We start from the raw sequence: 23,136 nt of genomic DNA, 5'->3' as shown, positions 1-23,136 counted from the left end.
TCACTGTTGGGGCCCAAGTTCAATCCCTAATTGGGGAACTAAGATCCTGCAAGCCACTCAGCACAGGCAAACAAACAAACAAAAAATCACAGAAGATATTTGATATCTAATCTCACTCTGCTCTGAGAAGGCAAGAGTATTTAATATCCTTCTTCCTATCTTCCCAAATCCCCCTGCTACTGAAGCCTGATTTTTCTAGACAACATATCTTGTCACCTGATCCCAGGGTTTCATGAGCAGCCTAACCCAGCAGGTCACTCAGCTGTGTTTTCTACTTTCCCCTTCTCTGAAAATCGAAGCCTCTAGACTTGTAAGAAACCAGTAAGTGGCCCCCAGACTGTCTGGTGCTCATCAGATTCTGCTTCCTACAGAAGGAAATGTGGAAACCTTTGAGCTAGCTGAGAATACTTCATAGCTATGTTTGCCTATTTTCATCGTATCACAAGAGGCACTCTGTCACTCCCATACTTCCAATTTCTTGTTAGTTTATCCTGTCCCCCTCCCACAATGTAGAATGGCAGTTCTCCTTGTACCACATCAAAACTATGTACAGAAGTCAACTTCTCAAAAAATAAAAACTCAAAAAAAAATCTAAACAACAATAAAAGCCCACAGTTTGTGCTGATAGAACTGTGCGCTTTAACAGGGAACTTGCTCTTCTGGGGAACTAAAGCCATCTTCAGGTTGCAGAGAAACCCCTCAGAGGTTTTCCCCTTTGACCTGGCTCTGCCCTCCCCGCTTCCCACTGCAATTTTAGTATCATGCTTCGGTAGGTTCAACAATATCTTGACAAAGTTCTCCTTTGTATGGGAGAAAAAGTTTGGCTTTTGTGTAATATTCATTCATACACTTGTCTTGCCCATAGCCAACAGATTAAATACACACATATCACTTGCAGAGAGTTCCAGCTGTTTAGATTTTCACCCAAACATGTGAATAAAAACCGCAGGCAAAACAAGCACTGTCTCTCCTACCTTTTATGGATTAACAAATAGCCCTCACCCTGCTGATGCCCGTTCTTAATTGGACTATGCTGTGAGGAGCAATTAAGCCTAAATGGCCACTTGCTGAGAGCTGGTGAAAGAAATGCTGCAGCTTGAGGCGTTGGCATTCTCCAAATAGAGCACATATGCTTGGCTTTGATACCCATAAAGAAAGGAGATTTATTTTTTCGCGCTTTTCAAAGTGAAAAGGGGCTATTGTTTCAGGTACTTGGCGGAACTTATTCAAGGAGATTTTTAAGAAATAAAATAATTTTTGCAACTTATGTGCAAGTAAGAGATGAAAGAACTTTGTTCCTTCATGAAAGAGGGCAGCAACGGTGCAAGAGGCCTCGCCAGCCCCTCCACACCACGGTGTGTGTCTCCACCGCATGTGCAAAGGACAGATCAGAGCCGGCGGAATGAAGAGGACGCGAGGCAGCGCCCTGGGCACAGGCAGAGCCTCACCTGAAGAGCAGGAGACGCGGAAGAGAAGTTTTATTAATGAACACATACATGATTTTGCTCTTGAAGATGGAGGAGAGCAAGAGTAATGAGGTTAAAGTAAGACTTACCTGACCTGTTCAGCACAGAGAACTCATTTCAAGCAGCCCCCAAGATCTTCTTCAACCGTGCAGACGCAGGCAGTGTTGGCCTGGTAACTGATATCTATGTCATTCTGTTTCAGTGTGAACAAGGAATAGAGGAAATAAGCTGGATTTTTCTCCTGATCCACAAAGGGATCCACTGAAAAGGTTTTTTTATAGTTGACGTTGCTTTTCCTGTAAGAAAGAATAAAAAATCCACTGCATTTCTAAACATTATATTCATCAGTATTGAAAAATAAGCTTTAAGTGATCAAGGAGTGGGGGATGGCAAAGAGAAAGAAACAATCACTCCAAATTCTACTACCTGTAAATATCCATCATTTTTCCTTCTAACACCTTTCGCAACATCTCTGTATATACATGTATAGTTAGAAAAAATTGGCATAATTCTACAAAATCAAGATCATGGTATAAGGGCTATATATTTTTGTGCTGGGTTTTATTTCACTTTTACAAAAAAAAAAATTCTGCAGTTATTTGGAATAAATTACTGAAGTTCAGAAAAACTCTTCTCCCCTCTAAAATGATTTTCATATTTAAAATATGTCTGTTTGCTATGGGGGGTTGAGGATGGTAGGTATTGAAAATTTTATCCACTTAGGTCCAAATGTTCAGTTCAGTTCAGTTCAGTCACTCAGTCATGTCTGACTCTTTGCAACCCCATGAATTGCAGCATGCCAGGCCTCCCTATCCATCACATGTTAGGGGTCCTGCAAATAAACTGACAACAGACATATTAACTAGAAAAAAGTAGGGGTTTATTCATACATGCACTTGGGAGCACTCAGGAATGAACGCACTGAAGAGCCAGAGATAAAGGTTTATGTACTAACTTTAAAAAGAGGAGGTTGGGCATTAATGGGAAAGTACGAAAGAGCCTACTGGGCTTTTTTTTTTTTTTTATTTTTTTTATTTCTTTGAAGTCATTTTTATTTAGGTCATGTGCAACATATATTCTGATCCATAATATGTTCATTTTGAAAAATTTATTTTTTTTTATTTTTATTTTTTAATTTTTATTTATTTATTTATTTTTTTGTCATACATTGATATGAATCAGCCATAGATTTACACGTATTCCCCATCCCGATCCCCCCTCCCACCTCCCTCTCCACCCGATTCCTCTGGGTCTTCCCAGTGCACCAGGCCCGAGCACTTGTCTCATGTATCCCACCTGGGCTGGTGATCTGTTTCACCATAAATAGTATACATGCTGTTCTTTTGAAATATCCCACCCTCACATTCTCCCACAGAGTTCAAAAGTCTGTTCTGTATTTCTGTGTCTCTTTTTCCGTTTTGCATATAGGGTTATCGTTACCATCTTTCTAAATTCCATATATATGTGTTAGTATGCTGTAATGTTCTTTATCTTTCTGGCTTACTTCACTCTGTATAAGGGGCTCCAGTTTCATCCATCTCATTAGGACTGATTCAAATGAATTCTTTTTAACGGCTGAGTAATATTCCATGGTGTATATGTACCACAGCTTCCTTATCCACTCATCTGCTGATGGGCATCTAGGTTGATTCCATGTCCTGGCTATTATAAACAGATAGAAGATAAAATGGTGGAAATAAATGAAGCAGAGAGGAAAAAAGAAAAAAGGATCAAAAGAAATGAGGACAACCTCAGGGACCTCTGGGACAATGTGAAACGCCCCAACATTCGAATCATAGGAGTTCCAGAAGAAGAAGACAAAAAGAAAGGCCATGAGAAAATACTCGAGGAGATAATAGCTGAAAACTTCCCTAAAATGGGGAAGGAAATAGCCACCCAAGTCCAAGAAGCCCAGAGAGTCCCAAACAGGATAAACCCAAGGCGAAACACCCCAAGACACATATTAATCAAATTAACAAAGATCAAACACAAAGAACAAATATTAAAAGCAACAAGGGAGAAACAACAAATAACACACAAAGGGATCCCCATAAGGATAACAGCTGATCTATCAATAGAAACCCTCCAGGCCAGAAGGGAATGGCAGGATGTACTGAAAGTAATGAAAGAGAATAACCTACAACCTAGATTACTGTATCCAGCAAGGATCTCATTCAGATATGAAGGAGAATTCAAAAGCTTTACAGATAAGCAAAAGCTGAGAGAATTCAGCACCACCAAACCAGCTCTTCAACAAATGCTAAAGGATCTTCTCTAGACAGGAAATGCAGAAAGGTTGTATAAACGTGAACCCAAAACAACAAAGTAAATGGCAACGGGACCACACCTATCAATAATTACCCTAAATGTAAATGGGTTGAATGCCCCAACCAAAAGACAAAGATTGGCTGAATGGATACAAAAACAAGACCCCTATATATGCTGTCTACAAGAGACTCACCTCAAAGCAAGAGACACATACAGACTAAAAGTGAAGGGCTGGAAAAAAATATTTCATGCAAACGGAGACCAAAAGAAAGCAGGAGTCGCAATACTCATATCAGATAAAACAGACTTTCAAATAAAGGATGTGAAAAGAGACAAAGAAGGACACTATATAATGATCAAAGGATCAATCCAAGAAGAAGATATAACAATTATAAATATATATGCACCCAACATAGGAGCACCGCAATATGTACGGCAAACGCTAACGAGTATGAAAGAGGAAATTAATAGTAACACAATAATAGTGGGAGACTTTAATACCCCACTCACAACTATGGATAGATCAACTAAACAGAAAATTAACAAGGAAACACAAACCTTAAATGACACAATGGACCAGCTAGACCTAATTGATATCTATAGGACATTTCACCCCAAAACAATCCTACTGGGCTTTTTGATGCTAATGGGCAGCTGGTGCTAAGAGTCAGTCTTCCCCTGTCACCTCCCCTCAGGAGGAAACTCCCTCAGAGAAGGACTGACAGCAGTATTTTCAGGAGGCTCTGCTTAAGTTTAGGGAATATTTCTTCTTGCAGCTGCTCAGATGTTTTCGGTTTCAAGTAATTTTCATATCACTTTGGGGGGCTGTTAATCCCTTCGTAGGATTTTTAGATGCATCCCTCGCCTGTACTCACAAGACCAGTAGAAACCCCCTCCTCCCTGCAGTGAGACAACCAAAACTGTCTCCAGACAGAGCCAAATGCCCCCAAAAAGGTGGGTCAAAATCGCTTCTAGGTGAGAACTACTACTCCAAGGTTTAAAAAATATATAGAATTATAGAGGAAAATCATAATTTTTAACCATACCATACAATGTTGAACAATATCTATTTATCCCTTCACATGAAAGATGACAAAATTTGACACTTTTAATCCCTTCCACATTTCCTCCTTCTATCTCCCAACACTGGTTAACCATTATTTCTATGTTTTCAAGATTTAAAACAGTTACATTTGGTTAGGGAACCATTGCACAAAACCACCCAGCTCTGCCAGGCACCATAATAACCACCATCATGAACTGTCTCACACCAGAAGGTCCCGAGAAGGAACACAGTGCTGCCACTGCCACTTCCACTGAAAACTAACCAACTAACCTGGAGAATTTGGGAGAGGCCTGGGCTTCCCTGGTGCCTCAGACAGTGGAGAATCTCCCTGCAATGAAGGAGACTCAGATTCGATCCCTGGGTCAGGCAGATCCCCTGGAAAGGGGAATGGCAACCCACTCCAGCATTCTTGCCAGGGAAATCCCATGGACAGAGGAGCCTGGTGGGCCACAGTCCATGGGGTCACAAAAGAGTCGGACACAACTGAGTGACTAACACTTTCACTTTCATACTTTCCAAAGGAGGGAGGAGATGCCAGCCCATCCATGACAATGGCACGTCATTCTTTTGAAGGTGGTGCCCTGCCCCCGTTCCCTCCTGATTCACCTTTGGAAAGCAACAGCATCTGGACCTCTCACATAGAATCAGAGGCAATAAAAACCTAAAGAGCACCCAAAGGCGCTAAGTGATGTTCACCCATTCTCTCCCATCTCTCCTTCTCACCACAACACACGAGAGGAGAAGAGGACTCAGACAAAAGAGAGGGTAAGGAGAGGAGATGAGAGAAGGAAGAAGAGTCTCTGTGTAGGGGAGGAAAAGTTATTTTCCCTCCTCTCTCTTAGGTTCAATGGCTGAAACCCTGAATAAAACTGATAAAAGACAGAATAAGAAGAGGAAAAAACAGTTTTAATTATGTACTATGTGCAGGAGTTCAAAAAGTATAATGTGGCTCAAGGAAATGGCTAAATGATTATGACATATACCATCCTAGACTACACAAAGGAAAGGGGGGTTAAGCCTCTGGGGTGGAGGAGAGTGGTTATAGGAGTAAGAAATAAGGGCTGTGTTGTTATGCAGTTAAGATACCATACCTCTCAGGTGGTAAATGTTGTTTCTGGGAGTACATCTCTTCCTGGTACAGAGACTTTCTACAAATGTAAATTTCCTCTACAAAAGGGAAAATTTGTGCTCTATTTTTAGGGGAGGGAGGTAAAGAGCTTTTTCCTACATCTGCTGGTTCTCGGTTGGCAGTTAACTCAAAATAATTCATACGCCAAACAGACATATTTTGGTACCCATCATCTGCCATAGGTGCCCAACCTTGGAAAGAAAATAAGAGTTAAATTGTATATGAGATAGAAGATTTGCTGGATTTTGAATAATTGAAAATACCAGAAAAGTGATGGGATCAGACCAATAGATTGCTTAAAGAACAAGAAAGGAATATTTGACTAGGACAGTCTAAAGACGGGGGAGAATGTAAAGATTTTATATTTGAATATTTAATTCAACTTATTCAATAAAATGGCTACATTTATTGTGACTCATCTCCTGATCCACTAAGCTTATTTTTCCCAAGGACTCCTATCTACTGTATTGCCTAACTACTTGCATTATTGAGATTATCTGTTGCCTTTAGACTTGAACTTGCATGGTTAATTATTGAGTAACATTTTGTTGGCATTCCCTCAGCATCTTTTGGCATTGAATCTTGCTATGAAGAAGTCTGAAGTCAGCCAGACTTTTCCCTTCTTTGTGACTTAATTTCTTTTCTTCACGCCCATATAAATCTTCCTTTATCTTGTATTCAGTAACATTTTAAGGATATGGCTGGGTATTGGTTGTATTGTGCCAATCTTTACTGGATCGTGCTTCAATGTGCTGATTCAGGCTTTTACTGAAGGAAACTTTTATATTATTGAAATCATTTCTGTTCCATCTGTTCTGTTCTCTCTCTCAAAGTGTCAATTAGTATACATAGGATCACCTTTATTTTACTTTTATATCCAGAACCTTGTCTAAAATCTCTTTTATGTCTTTTGTTCATTACCATTTCATTTTAGGTGATGTTGTCAAACCTGCCACTATACATATGTTTTCAGTAACATTTATTCTCTCTGTGTTATTTTTCCTTTTCTATTTCTTTAGTTCATTTCCCATCTTTTCCTACTGCCTTTTAATTTTTCTGTGAACTTTTCTATTGCTTCTTTGAGACTTTTTTCTCTGACTGTAACTTTTGTTAGGGTTTACCTCTTTGAGACCCTAGGAACAATTTCTGTGTATTCTTTCTATTGTTCTAAAGACAATTTCTCTGTGGTATATATTTTACATCATTTTTTTTAAAATTGTTTCTACATTCCCAATTTATTGTTATTATTTTAACAGAATCTATCCATAGGGCTCTATTCTGATTAACCTTGACTCTTTGAATGGTTCACTGGTCTTGAGATTTTAAAATATCACGTGTCATTTTGCTGAAAACATGTGGTCCAAGTCACATTCTTACAGTCAATCTTTATTTCCCGTGTCTTGGGACACTTCTCCCCTTAGATTTAGGGCAGCTGGAACTCCTGTGGGCAGTGCTCTTTACCTCACTCTTGGGATATTTCCTCAACTTGGAGGCTAGAGCACTCATCAAGGGTTTTAAAGAGACTACTGAGAACTCTCTTTGTGAGTGAGTAAGACCATGGGGTTGCAAAGAGCTGGACACGACTGAGCAACACACACAAACGCGTGCGCGCACACACACACACACTCACACACACACACACACCCTACACACACATACACCCTAAAGTCAAGGACAATAACACAGGAGAATGAAGCCAGTGAAAACAATGACTTTGGCCTACAAGTTTTAATGGTCCCTCCCCATCCCTAACATATCTCAGTAATATATTAAACTATCTTCACCTAATGTTTTAAGTCCTCTTTGTTAAGAATAAGAAAGTGTGAAATCAAAGAATTACACTGAGAAATTTTTAGGAAGGGCTATCACTTTCTGTCTGCCCACAGTACTGCTCAGCCAGCATGTCTAAGCTGGGAGGAGAGCAGGAGCCCGGTGCCCAGCTTAAAGGGCAACCACACAGAACCCCCTGCAGGCTACATGAGGGGTTTCTTGTTGCTTAATATTAGCCATCTCAGTTCAAAACATTCCCCAGGTCTCCCTCTGCACCCATACCTCTGACTTCCCCTCATTTGTAAGAAACTGGCTAGGTAGGATTTTTCCAAGACCAGCTTGTACTTCCTTGAAGTACACTCTAGAAAGGTCAGGGGCATGAAAGAGGAAGGATTATATGCAAAGCCTTCCATGGGCAGTTTTCTATTCATCAATGCATCAAAATTGAAGGGGTGGGAGGACGTATTAGAATTTTTTTCTAGAAATGAAATTTCATTTATTTAATGGCACTTCTTCATCTAACATTCAAACATTTCTAGAAGGCAAAGTGGAAGGTATGAAGACCACTGAGTGCAACACTTCAATTTACCAACACCCAGAGCACAGGTCGGTACCTGGACTAACTGATCCCCAGCCTCGTATTCTACTACATCAGACGCTACTCCTCCCCAGAGGAAAATGGGGAAAACAAAGGAAGCAAGGAACTAAATGATAGGAAAAGCAAATTAGCAGAGAAGCCCCTACACAATTCTTAATATGGGAAAGCTCACACCACTGCAACTTGCTTCAGTCAGCTATCTTTTAGAGAAGCAGAGCTTTTTGTGAATTAAAGGTATAACTTTCCCCTCCAAACTCACTGAACCTCTCCCCCACCAAATTCTCTCTGGATTAAGAACCCTGTACTATGTGCTTAGTCGCTCAATCACGTCCAACTCTTTGAGAGCCCATGGACTGTAGCCCAGAAGGCTCCTCTGTCCATGGGATTCTCCAGGCAAGAATATTTGGGTGGGTTGCCATGCCCTTCTACAGGGTATCTTCCCAACTCAGGGATCAAACCCAGGTCTCATGTATTGCAAGCGGATTCTTTACCATCTGAGCCAGCAGAGAAGCCCTAGATGTGCCATAAAACCACTAGCTCCAACTTGGAATGCCAGAAATGTATCTCCCCTGCTCAAACACCAAGCTGCTTGAGGTTTCTCCAGTTACTCCTGTTGTTTAGTAGCTAAGTTGTGTCCAACTCTTTGCAACCCCGTGGACTGTAGCCCACCAGGCTCCTCTGTCCATGAGATTTTCCAGGCAAGAATACTGGAGCTGGTTGTCATTTCCTTTTCCAGGGGATCTTCCCGACCCAGGGATTGAACCTGCATCTCCTGCATTGGCAGGTGGACTCCTTACCACTGAGCCACCTGGAAAGACCCCCAGTAGCTGTGTCAGGGGTAATCATTATAAGAAGAATCAAGCAGAGCTTAGTTGGGCCCTGCAGGATTTCAGGGTATGGAGCAGGAATGGGATTTGGAAGCAAAAACTAGGAGTGGAAGGATTTCAGCAGGAATGATTATTCAAGAGTGAAGACAGATCCCAGGCTTATAGGAGAGTCTAATGATAATTCCTTCTATCTTTACTACTTTCTCCCTTTTTTCCTCTTTTCCTTACTTCTTTCTCCTTTTTTTCCTCTTTTCCTCTTGACCCTCCTCTTTCTCCTTGAAATAGCAAGAACAAGAAGCAAAGCAATAGATTATCACAAACTCCTTCTCTTGGAGTCGTTCAAAAGAAACTATACAAAACATATATAATTATTTGATCAGAGTTGTGTATTTCAGTAGTATTTAAAATTACCAAAAGTGACAAAACATTAAGGACTTCTCTGGTGGTCCAGTGATTAGGAATCTACCTGCCAATGTAAGGGATGTGGGTTTGATCCCTGGTACAGGAGGATCCCACATGACACAGAGCAACTGGGTCTGTGCACTGCAACTATTAAGCTCCAGCTCTAGAGCCCACCGGCTACAACTACTGAGCCCATGTGCTACAGCTACTGAAGCTCCCAGTCCATGGAATTCTACAGGCCAGAATACTGGAGTGGGTAGCCATTCCCTTCTCCATGGGGTCTTCCCGACCCAGGGGTAAAACCCAGGTCTGCCGCATTGTGGGCAGATTCTTTACCAGCTGAGCCACCAGGGAAGCATAAGAATACTGGAGTGGGTAGCCTGTCCCTTCTCCAGAGGATCTTCCTGACCCAGGAATCAAACCAGGGTCTCCTGCACTGCAGGCAGATTCTTTACCAGCTGAGCTACCAGGGAAGTCCATAAAAAACATATATAATGATTTGATCAGAGTTGTGTATTTCAGTATTATTTAAAGTTACAAAACACTAGGGACTTCCCTGGTGGTCCAGTGATCTGACAATGCAAGGGACATGGGTTTGATTCCTGGTACAGGAGGATCCCACATGCCACAGGGCAACTGGGCCTGTGCACTGCAACTATTAAGCCCGAGCTCTAGAGCCCATGGGCCACAACTACTGAGCCCACGTGCTACAACTACTGAAGCTCACACACCTAGAGCCCACGCTCTGCAACAAGAGAAGCCACCACGGTGAGGAGCCTGCGTACCGCAATGAGGAGCAGACCCTGCTCACTGCAACTAGAGAAAGTGCACACAAAGCAACAAGTAATACAAATAAATAAAATAAAAAGAAACACAATGTATGACAAAACCCACTGAAATGTTGTGAAGTAATTAGCCTCCAACTAATAAAAAAATTAAAAAAAAAAAAAATTAAAAAACACTAAAAAAAAAAAAAAAAAAAGAAACACAGCGAAACTAATCAAAAAGGCCTTAACGACCAGGATATAAATAAATAAGTAAAAATAAATAAATGAATAGCCAAAATAGCACAGCCAACAATAAGTAAATTAAATAAATAGAAACACAGAAGAACTATACAAAAAGGTCTTAATGACCCGGATATCCACAATGCTGTGGTCACTCAGCTAAAACCAGACATCCTGAAGTGTGAAGTCAAGTGGGCCTTAGGAAGCATCACTACAAACAAAACTAATGGAGGTGACGGAATTCCAGCTGTCCTATTTCAAATCCTAAAAGATGATGCTGTTAAAGGGCTGCATTCAATATGTCAGAAAATTTGGAAAATTCAGCAGTGGCCACAGGACAGGAAAATGTCAGTTTCCATTTCAATCCCAAAGAAAGGCAATGCCAAAGAATTTTCAAACTACAGTAAAATTGCTCTCATTTCACATGCTAGTAAGGTTATGCTTAAAATCCTTTAACCTTGCCTTCAGCAAAACTGAGAACTTCCAGATATACAGGCTGGATTTAGAAAAAGCAGAGAAACCAGAGATCAAATTGCCAACATCTGTTGGATCATTGAGAAAATGAGGGAATTCCAGAAAAACACATACATCTGCTTCACTGACTATGCAAAAGCCTTTGACTCTGTGGATCACAACAAACTGTGGAAAATTCTTAAAGAAATAGGACTATCAGACCACCTTACCTGCCTCCTAAGAAACCTGTATGTGGGTCAAGAAGCAACAGTTAGAACCTTACATGGAATGATGAACTGGTTCCAAATTGGGAAAGGAATACGTTAAGGCTATATACTGTTACCCTGCTTATTTAACTTATATGCAGAGTACATCATGGGAAATGCTGGGCTGGATGAATCACAAGCTGGAATCAAGATTACCAGGAGAAATATCAACAATCTCAGATAAGCAGATGATACCATTCTAATGGAAGAAAGTGAAGAGGAACTAAAGAGCCTCTGGATGAGGGTGAAAGAGGAAGAGTGAAAAAGCTGGCTGAAAGCTCAACATTCAAAAAACTAAGATCATGGCATCTGGTCATATCATTTCACAGCAAATAGAAAGAGAAAAAAGTAGAAGTTTCTTTTCTTGGACTCCAAAACCACTGTGGATGGTGACTGCAGCCATGAAATTAAAAGACTCTAGCTCCTTGGAAGGAAAGTCATAACAAACCTAGACAGTGTTTAAAAAAAAAAAACAAAAAAACAGAGACATCACTTTGCTCACAAAGATCCATATAGTCAAAGCTGTGGTCTTCCAGTGGTCATGTATATATGTGGGGAGTTGGACCCTAAAGAGGGCTGAATGCCAAAGAATTGATGCTTTTGAATTGTGGTGTTGGAAAAGACTCTTGAGAGTCCCTTGGACAGCAAGGAGATCAAACCAGTCAATTCTAAAGGAAATCAACCCTGAAAATTCATTGGAAGGGCTGATGCCGAAGCTCCAATACTTGGGCCATCTGATGTGAAGAGCTGACTCACTGAAAAAGGCCTTGATTCTGGGAAAGATTTAAGGCAGGAAGAGAAGGGGGTGGCAGAGGATGAGATGGTTGGATGGCATCACAGACACAATGGACATGAGTTTGAGCAAACTCTGGGAGATGGTGAAGGACAGGGAAGCCTGGCATGCTGTAGTCCATGGGGCATCAAAGAATCAGACACAACTTAACAACTGAAAAACAATTATATGGTTAAAATGTCATTAGTGAGGACATAGTTATGAATTGAGATAGCACAAGACACAACAAAAAATCTGCTGTTAAATATGGCTCACACGTAAGACAATCTTAGCCATTACCAAGCTTTACTAATAATTTCAAACGTGTAAGTAATGAAGAGGCACAGGTCCAATGGGGAGAGGTTCACAACCCCTCACACAATTCCCTGTATTCCTTCTGTGTTAGGAGCACTCTGGTCCAAAATCATAGATGAGGTCTCTGCAAAGGTATGCAGCCACCTTACTACCCAGAGGGAGCTCCTTAGTTCAGGAAACATCTGAAACATTTCCATTTTCTACTCAGATACCTACATAGTTTACATGACATTTTCCAGAATCCATGTCCCATAAATCTGAAGATTCCAGATTTGTTTACCAAAGAAATCTTAAACACAAAGTTCATTCTACTAAAAGCATTCCATGGATAAGGAGTCATCTGTCCACAAAATCGTTTAGTTTGTTGGGAGGTTTGTCATTGGCAAATTTGTCTTTAAGTTAGCACTTACAAGATTAGACTAGTTGACTTACTATCCTTCTTAGTTAGGAAAATACTCCTTTTCCCCAGTAAAGGCAGACAATGGATCATAGACCTACTTCTTCCAAAGCACATAATGCTATAACCGGGTACTTTTATGGAATCATAATAGTTACTATTGACAAAGGATATATTGATATATTGGTATATTGATCAATGACCAGAGCCTAAACTATTTGTATCATCTCAACTGAGTAAAAATACAGAAAAACTAAACGATAAAAACTTTTGAATGTTTGAATGTTCAAACTACTGCACAGTTGCACTCATCTCACATGCTAGTAAAGTAATGCTCAAAATTCTCCAAGCTAGGCTTCAACAGTACTTGAATCAAGAACTTCCAGATGTTCAAGCTGGATTTAGAAAAGGCAGAAGAACCAGAGATCAAATTGTCAACATCTGTTGGATCATCAAGAAAACAAGAGAGTTTCAGAAAAACATCTACTTCTGCTTTATTGACTATGCCAAAGCCTTGGACTGTGTGGATCACAACAAACTGAAAAGTTCTTAAAGAGATGGGAATACCACACCACCTTACCCGCCTCCTAAGAAATCTGTAACCAGGTCAAGAAGCAACAGTTAGAACTGTACATGTAACAACAGACTGGTTCCAAATTGAGAAAGGAGTATGTCAAGGCTATATATATTTCACCCTTATTTAACCTATATGCAGAGTACATCATGAGAAATGTTGGGCTGGATGAAGCACAATCCGGAATCAAGACTTCTGGGGAAAATATCAATAACCTCAGATACGCAGATGACACCACCCTTAATGCAGAAAGTGAAGAACTAAAGAGTCTCTTGTTGAAAGTGAAAAAGTTGGCTTAAAACTCAACATTCAGAAAACTAAGATCATGGCATCCGGTCCCATCACTACATGGCAAATAGATGGGGAAACAATGGAAACAGTGACAGACTATTTTTCTGGGCTCCAAAGTCACTGCAGATGGTGACTGAAGCCATGAAATAAAAGACGCTTGCTCCTTGGAAGAAAAGCTATGACCAACCTGGACAGCATATTAAAAAGCAGAGACATTATTTTACCAACAAAGGTCCGTCTAGTCAAAGCTATGGTTTTTCCAGTAGTCATGTATGGATGTGAGAGTTGAACCATAAAGAAAGCTGAGCTCCAAAGAATTTATGCTTTTGACCTGTGGTGTTGGAGAAGACTCTTGAGAGTCCCTTGGACTGCAAGGAGATCCAATCAGTCAATCCTAAAGGAAATCAGTCCTGAATATTCATTGGAAGGACTGATGGGGAAGCTGAAACTCCAATACTTTGGCCACCTGATGCAAAGAAAGAAAAGACCCTGATGCTGGGAAATAATGAAGGCAGGAGGAGAAAGGGATGACAGAGGATGAGATGGTTGGATGGCATCAGCAATTTGATGGACATGAGTTTGAGCATGCTCTGGGAATTGCTGATGGACAGGGAAGCCTGGTGTGCTGCAGTCTACGGGGTCGCAAAGAGTCAGACACAACTGAGCGACTGAACTGAACTGAAAAGATAAAAACAGTTGAAAAAGCTAAAAAGATTTTTAAAGGATTATTTTTGAGTCTATAGATTATGAATGATTATTTTGTTCATTTTCAGTATTTTTCACAAGGACTTTGTATTATTGTTATCATATTTTAATCAAATTAATTCATGCAGCAAAATATAAGTAACATACTGGACAGAGCATAAAATTTGAAAGTAAACTGATCTGAATTCCAATTCTGGCTTGACTGCTCACTGTTTTGCGATCCAGGGCAAATTAGCTTGCTTCCTCTGCTTTAAAGTAAGAAATATAATAATACCTCTCAGGGTTGCTGTGAATTATAAGCAGATACATCAACCATAAAGGTTATGTTCCTCATTAGACAGGTCTGCCTTTTGTTTCCATGGAGGACCACCCATTTTCTTGGCCTGGCAGAGCTTCCTCCTCGGCTACCTATACACTGCTGGACCGACCACTCATGTGCCCAGAGTTGCTCAGTCTTCTTGCCATTTCAATATTTGAATGAAACACAACACCCCCCAGGATCTGGGATGCTGCCCTCTGGCAACTACTGAAGTATGACAAAATTAACTCTGAACTGGACAAATTTTCACCAGTGGAAAAACAGAGATAGGAGAGATACCAGAAAGTAAACTGCCCCACTTTCTGTTCTTCAATAAACTGCTTCGAGATGAGATTTCTTTACAGGGTCTTTCCAAAAAAGCCCCACACTGTTATGCAGACACGCTTGCTGAGTGGCTGGCCTGGTCCTCTATACTTCTTACGAAGCCCTAGTCAGTGCAGTAACTGCACTGCTTCACAGCTACTCTTGCCTCACTTTCCTTTTTCATCAGTTTTGCTGTTCTGGGTTTATGCCTCAAAATAAATGATCAGTGCTTTATTCTTAGCCTTATGCTTGACTCTACCTTCTGGGAAACTTGAGTCTAAGACAGTGGGTAATTTCTATAAAGCACCCAGCATATACTAATCCCTAAAAAATAGCATGTGTAAGAATAAACCTATGCTATATGCAGATGGGGGTGTGTTCCTGAGCACACATGCAGTAGATAATACATGAGCTGTTCTTGTTGCATTTTTTAGGTATTTATAAATGCTAATGTATGATAAAATTTAAATAAGTAATTTCATTTGTACCCATTTCCACTTCCTGCCCTATTTCTTCCTATAAACAAAATAGAAACGCAACATATTTATTTTAACCTTCAGTGAGATCACCTTCAAACTATGAATTATTATTAAAAAGGTATAAATCACATGCCCAGTGTGTGAGTCAGGATATTTTCATGGTTAAAAGCATTAACTTTAACATCAAGCAGACATGGTTTGTAATTCCATTTCTATATGATATGACAGAAATTAGCCTCTTAGGAACTCTTTTCCTCCTCTGAAATACGATGAAATAAATATCTTGCTGCACATTTGAATTAAATAATGAATGTGAAGTTCTTAGCACAGAATCTGTACATAAGTTAAATTGTTGTGCTATTATTATTCAAAATGCCATTTATAATATGCAACTCAAATCCAGCTACAATAACATTTAAAAATGTGTTAGTAAATACTAGGAGTTAGGGCGAAAATATCAAGTAATTCTTTCATGGTTTAATTATGTTCTATTGCTTAGGTATAGTCCAGGGAGGATCCAAAATCCTGAGGCACGTGTCAGGACAGCCATTAAACAGATGTGTGAAATGCTGACGTATCAGCTACACAGAAGCTGGAGAGAAGCAGGGCAACATGGGGAGGCTGAACGAGGCAGCCTGGGGCCTGAAGAAATCAACCCAGAAACATGTCTGGTCCTCTGAGAACAGCTATGGGGACTGGTAGAGGGAGAATCTGTCACTTTCCCCTGAGGCCTCATGGCCCAGCCTAGTTGACTAGGATTCCAGTCCTAGTTTAGGCATCACAGTGTCAGGAACACTCAGACACCAGATAGGAAAACTCACTCTTTACAGGAAGCCACCATTCTGGGACACTCCCTAACGTCCCTCCAGCACACCAGCTGGGTGTCTCAAAGCAGCACATCTCATCACAGACCTCAGTGGTCTGGGCTGCTAAGATAGCTTTCCGACATGTCTGGATTAACTCAGGATAGGGCTGAGCTTGTAGATAGAAGGCATGTCATGACTCAGGTATAAGGACTGAGAACCGCAGAGGGTGATAAACAGACCTATGTCAGGAGAGAGAAACCAGAGCACTTGCTGAAGAGGGGAAAGGTGAGAGGCCATGGCACACCCAAGACCAAGTCATCCTGGGAAGCCTCGTGTCCCTGCGTCATGAATAAAAGCAGAACAAATCTAAGCAACACACTCTGGACTTGGCCCCCAAGGACACTGAGTCCTTACCCATGCTAGTGCCAACTTTCTGCAGGAATGTTTTAAACCCAAATCTTTACAGGATTCCTGTCCAAAACAAATCTCTTAGGAAACTGTGGAAATTTAGGAAACATTCCCTCCCCTACCACACCCCTGCCTTTTTTTTATTAACAAATTTTCTCTGGAATTCCTTATCTTTTTCATGCAGAAGCAGTATATTGTAAAACAAAACTTCAGCCTCTCCTCTGCTCCAACAAATACTTCAAAACTCAGTATCATTTGCATCTTTTCACATCGGGATATCATCCATCTCATGGCTTAACATGATGAGATGATGCTGGAGGACATTATTATTTCATGTTTCTATTCTGAGAAAGATGTCTCTCTTCAACTTAACTACTAGCTGACAAAAATAATGTTGAACATCTGCAAGAGATAAAACAACTTGAATCCAATTTCCTTTCACATAGATTAAGAGCCCCATTCTCCTGTCACTTATGTAGCATATAACTCAATTTTTTGCAATATTTAAATGAGAGGCTAGTTTTTCAGGTCTGTCATGTGGATGATATAAATTTTTTATTTTGTCCCTTCCACTGATATAGTGGATATATGAGACCCTGTCAGAATGTGGCAGCTCAGAGAGGAAAAGGGGAATCACACATTAAAAAGACAGAAAGACCAATATACAAGTGAGGCTGTAAGAAAATCTGCTCTTTTAGGAATGCAAATAAGTAAATCACACAATGAAATATGTTCCATCTGGATACGGTCTTTCAAATTGAACCTGAGTCACCTGTATGAATCAAAGAGGAAATGACCTATAATTTGTAATTAATCTGACAGTCAATATACCTAAACAGAAATGTAACAACTGTGACTAAAACAAAAAAATGGTTTGATTGGTTCAAGTAACTGGAAAGTTCAGGGGTTACTAGCTCCAGGTAATGGTTGATCAAAAACTTGTTCAAAGTCACCAAGATCTTCATGTCTTCCAGCTTCATCTTCTTTGTGTGGGTTTCCATCTCAGATAGCTTCCCTGGTGGCTCTGACGGTAAAGAACCTGCCTGCAATGTAGGAGACCCAGGTTCGATCCCTGGGTCAGGAATCTCTCTTGGAGAAGGGAATGGCAACCCACTACAGTATTCGTGCCTGGAAAATCCCTTGGACAGAAGAGCCTGGTGGGCTACAGTCCATGGGGTCACAAAGAGTCAGACACAATTAAGCAACAAACACAACACAACAATCTCAGACAAACTCTCCAAATGGGAAAAAGTTGCCTACAGTAGTTCCAGTCTTCTGTTACAAATATATTAAGGAGAATCAACTTGTTGGGCAACTTTAAAGGTTAAGTTATGAAAATATAAATCACTCTAGATGTTTAAAGCAAAAGGACTCTAATTCAGGGAATTGGTTACCCAGAATATGGAAGAACTGAGAACCAGAAAGGTAGTAATCAAGAAATTAGAAATAGTAGGAGGCTACTGCTACTCTTGGGGCAAGTAGAACAAATGGAGAAGGTGGTGGTATTGGAACTCAGGAGTGTAGGTCAACCGGATGAAAGCAGAACCATGGCAAGTCTAACAGAAACTGGCGTCATAGAGGAGAAATAGCCACTGGTGGAGACACTGCCCAAGGCAGAGGGAAAGATGAAGTTACCCTGGCTTCTTCTACCTGCTCTCCAACCTCCTGTAAAGCCTCCCAGTGGACAAAACTAGTTGGAAGCCAACTGGCAAGGTAGCCTGGGATATGTAGTTGCCTATACCAGAGAGCAGGGGAATAGATCTGAGAGCAAACAGGCAAATGACTAGCACAGAATATAAGCATAAACCAGTTTCATTTCTCTGTCATAATTACCTTCAACCATAATCAGTCTCCCTTCCCTGATCAATAATTTACTGATCAGTTTCAATTATTAAACCTCTGTCCTGTACCCAAGCAGCATGCATTGGTACACTTCGGAGGCTAGGGAGTTAACTCTTAACCACTAAGCCACCGAGACTATGGAAAATGGGATAAAGAAGTGGGAGACTTCTCAATTCTTGGTGGATGGTTCACTGGAGCTAAAGGGAACTCCTGGCTTACATGCAACCAGGGCTGAGTGGAAACAATCAGACAATGGATGCTGGGGTCAGTCACATGCTGGGCCAGTAGAGAGCTCTCAAAATTGCCAACCAGGGCCAGGAGAAGGACAGCTCTTGGTTTAAGTCCTACTGGGGATGGAATAGGGGAACTCTCAGTAGGTTGTATGTGGTGGGGAGGGTAAGTCTCAGCTAGAGTGATGCAGTGGCACAGGCCTAAGGAGTTAGCACACATGACCTGGAGATAGATTACATACAAGGGACTGAGAAAACTACATGCAAGAAGCTGAGAAAAACAAAGGACTAAGGATAATGGGAGGCAAGATTCTTACTATCTTCAAGTATGGGAAAGCGGAAAGCCAGAATAAAACATTTCATGTCATGTTGTAACAAGAGGTATTTCTATAAACTAATGGTTTTAACATATATGGATAGGAAAAATATAGAAATTACTAGAGATGTGTGTATGTGTAAACTCATATATATGTGTATATATATGTTATTATATATATAGCATATATATATATATATAATATATACCTATTATCTACCTCTCTGTTCAATACCCTCACTGCAATGAGCACACCTAGCTCCTAGATCTTGGTTTGTAAACACCATTTTATACTAAAAAGAACAAGACATCCACAAAGAAATAACTGATATCAGGGCCAGAGCAAGGAAAATACAAGTAAGCTTAGATCATCTTGTGCCAGAACATAGGGGAGTTCTCAAAGAATTGATGCTAAAAGGATATAAGAGCCAAACCAAAAGGGCTTGGCTTGATGAGGAATAAGATAGCTACATAATCTCAAAGTAGCACCCCACCAAACACTTACTAATTAATTTTACAGCAGAAAGATCTGGCACATAATATCTTAACCAAGTGAAAAAAGTTAACATCCCCAGGAACAGAACAAATCAACATTACGTGCATACTCTCACTTTTGTGGTGCTGCTGGAGAAAAAATCATTAATCTAATTTTGAGGAACAATCAGACAAACTCAAATTTAGGGATATTCTCGAAGTAACTGGCTTAGACTCCAAAAGCTCAAAGACCTGGAAGGGCAAAGAAGGACTGAAAAAACTCTGACAAGTTCAAATAAGCCAAAAAGAAATGATGACTAAATGCAATATGTGACTCTTGTTTGGATTCTCAACCTGAAAGAATGTTATTGTGCAAATGGGTAAAATTTTAATGAAATCTCTGAGTGATACATTAGCAAGAAATCAGTGGCAATTGCCTGATTTCGATGGGTACACTGTGGCCCTATTAGTGGATATCTTTTGTTTAATAAATATATACTGAAGTGTTTGGGGGTAATGGGTCATGTGCCTGCTACCCACACTTGAATGGATGACTGAAAAAAGAAACAGTGTGTGTGTGCATGTGTTCATGTGTATGTATGTGTGCATGTGTATGTGAGAGGGAGAGAGAAGGACAGAGACAAATGATAAGGCAAATACTGCAGAATGTTAACTGGGAAATCTGAGTGGACAGTATACAGAAGTTCTCCATTCTGCTTTTGCAACTATTCATCCTTCCTTATGTTGTGCTTTTTAAAGGATCCTACAGCAGGACTGCCAGAACCCAGGCCTTGGAATTGCAGATATTTTAATTTTATACACCACAGTCCAATCTTCCTCTAGGTTCCTGTATGTTTTCAAATGACTGGTCTTCAGGGCCTCCCTGCAGCAGTCCCACTGGTATCCAGGAGCGGGCCTCAGCTTTGTGAGACACATGTCTCACACAATTTGAGGAGTACTCTTTAGGAAAAAGAATAAAGAATTCCAAATTTGAAATTGGACATGAAAGTGAATATTTATTTAGAAAAATCTCAAGCAACTGAAGGGCACTGAAGCTCACACTGAGTTGGCATTGGGGTGACTCCCCCTCTGCTGGAGTAGTGAAGTTCCACCTCCTGGGAGTCGAACACTTGAGATGCATGGGCTCAGCAAATTTGACTAGCTCTTCACTGGTCAGTGGTTGCTTTTATTTTCTTGGGCTCCAAAATCACTGTGGACATTAACTACAGCCATGAAATTAAAAGATACTTGCTCCTTGGAAGGAAAGCTATGACACTAGACAGTGTATTGAAAAGCAAAACCATCACTTTGCCAAAAAAACAGGTCCATATAGTCAAAGCTATGGTTTTTCCAGTAGTCATGTATGGATGTTAGAGATGGACCATAAAGAAGGCTTAGCACCAAAGAACTGATGCTTTTGAACTGTGGTTCTGGAGAAGACTCTTGAGAGTCCCTTGGACTGCAAGGAGGTCAAACCAGTCCATCCTAAAGGAAATCAGTCCTGAATATTCATTGGAAGGATTGATGCTGAAGCTGAAACTCCAATACTTTGGCCACCTGATTCAAAGAGCCAACTCATTAAAAAAGACCCTGATGCTGGGATAGATTGAGGGCAGGAAGAGAAGGGGGCAACAGAGGATGAGATGGTTGGATAGCATCATTAACTCAATGAACATGAGTCTGAGCAAACTCCAGGAGATAGAGAAGGACAAGGAAGTCTGGCGTGCCGCAGTCCATGGGGTCACAAAGAGTCAGACATGACAGCCATGAACAACAACAACAACAACACTGGCCCTTAGGTAGATATATTTTCTCTTTCCCTACTTCTTGCACCTTTCTCACCACAAAGTAAAAACTACACAGGCTTGGATTTGGGCCTGAGGAAGAAAGTACCAAGAAGACCACACAGCCTACCTGACATGTCCTAAACTGAAAAAGCCTGCCTCCAGCCTTAGTAAATGGACTAGAAGGATGGCCTTGTCACAGCTGAATAGAAGTAAAGAGCAATGATCCATCCACATCTCTACAAATGACCCAATTTCATTCCTTTCAATGGCTGAGTAATATCCCATTGTGTATATACCATATCTTCTTGATCCATATCCAAATGTCAAGAGACATTTAGGTTGTTTCCATGTCCTGGGAACTGCAAATAGTGCTGCAATGACCCCTGGTGGTTCAGATGGTAAAGAATCTGCTTGCAATGCAGGAGACCTGGGTTCGATCCCTGGGTCAGGAAGATCCCCTGGAGAAGGGCATGGCTACCCACTCCAGTATTCTTGCCTGGAGAATTCCATCAACAGAGGAGGTTTGTGGGCTACAGTTCATGCAGTCACAGAGTCAGACACGACCGAGTGACCAATACAGGGTATATTCCCAGGAGTGGGATTGTTGGGTCATATGGTAGTTCCATTTTTGACTTTTTAAATAAACTAGCAAAATACTGTAAAACAACTATACCCCATAAAAAAAGAAAGAAAGAACGTGTAATGAGAAGCAAGTAAGAGGCTACCATGTGGTTGAGTCAATTTCCAGAGAACCATAACATTTTTGCCTGAATAGCTTAAGAGCAATAAAGATCATGCATTTACCTGGCCTTTGTATCTATGTCTTCGAGACCTCACGGAGTGGAGATGGGGGCCAAGGGAAAGTTGGCTATTGCAGGATCTCTTTTCACTGGCCACATTAACATCTCATAGATATCCGTTCCTCTTATTAGCCTATGTGCTGAGATAAAGAAATGGCTGTCAGAACCCCTTCCGCTCCAACTCTCCCCCTTGCATAGCAGCAATAAGCAAACAGGGGCTCATGCTCTTTCTAAGATGTGTTGTTTGCACTTACCTATGCAAGAAGGAAAAGAACAGAACTGAAAAATGGGGGTGGGGAGGAGGACCCAGACAGTCAGACTGGAAATACTGTTCCCTCTGCTAAGCATTTCACCAAGATGAAACTTTGCTTCACTTTTATAACACAACTCATCACATAACTAAGACAGCTCATAATATGATCCATCATGCTATGGTAGTGTCCTTGGATGCTACAAAAGAATACATGTGGGTAGACTGCCAATTTGTTATTTTTAGTTCTTGAAAAATTTGACTATGGGGGGAAATTTCAAGACAATCACCCAGTCCCCAGCCTGTATATAGAGCACTTAAAGCACATCTATCAGTCAGAAGCACCGATTACATCTGCGGGCATTCACAGGTGACCGAAGGATATTTCCCAGCCTTCTCCCATCCATCCTGCTCACATGGGCTTACAGTAGAGCTTCTTATATGTGTCATGGAGCCTGTGGGGTGAGAGGAGACTTTGCATCTGTTTCCCTCTGGCAGAAGTTTTCACCTGCTGATCTTCACATGGCTGGTTTATTCTCAAACTCCAGATCTCACCTCAGGTTTCACCTTCTTAGAAATCTTTCCTGTCACTGTATCAGAAGTCATGTGCATCCCCAACAATCATTCTGTCACCTCACCCAGCTGATTTACTTTATATCCCTCATCACTATGTATGGCCATTTATTGTCTCTTTCCCCTAACTAGGTAGGGGCTTTGTCCAGTTCATCACTGTATTTCCAATGGTCAGCACAGGGCCAGGCATGCAGTGGATACCCAAAACATTGCTAATTCAACAGCCATGGAAAAAGGTGAAAA

The 23,136-nt window shown here is 40.8% G+C and overlaps 1 long non-coding RNA gene across 1 annotated transcript in view; it reads right to left on the bottom strand.

The window, feature by feature from the left end:
- Nucleotides 1–1,577: 1,577 nt before the first annotated feature.
- LOC122683923 overlaps nt 1,578–23,136 on the bottom strand; it is a 97,228-nt gene continuing 75,669 nt past the window's right edge. The window contains exon 3 of the long non-coding RNA XR_006337872.1: nt 1,578–1,762. This is a non-coding gene — a long non-coding RNA (uncharacterized LOC122683923). The remainder of the gene's footprint in view (nt 1,763–23,136) is intronic.

This window comes from Cervus elaphus, chromosome 25 (assembly GCF_910594005.1).
Source record: "Cervus elaphus chromosome 25, mCerEla1.1, whole genome shotgun sequence".
Lineage (NCBI taxonomy): Eukaryota > Metazoa > Chordata > Mammalia > Artiodactyla > Cervidae > Cervus > Cervus elaphus.
Note: the sequence above shows the minus strand (reverse complement) of the source record. Positions and strands in the feature narration are given on the sequence as shown.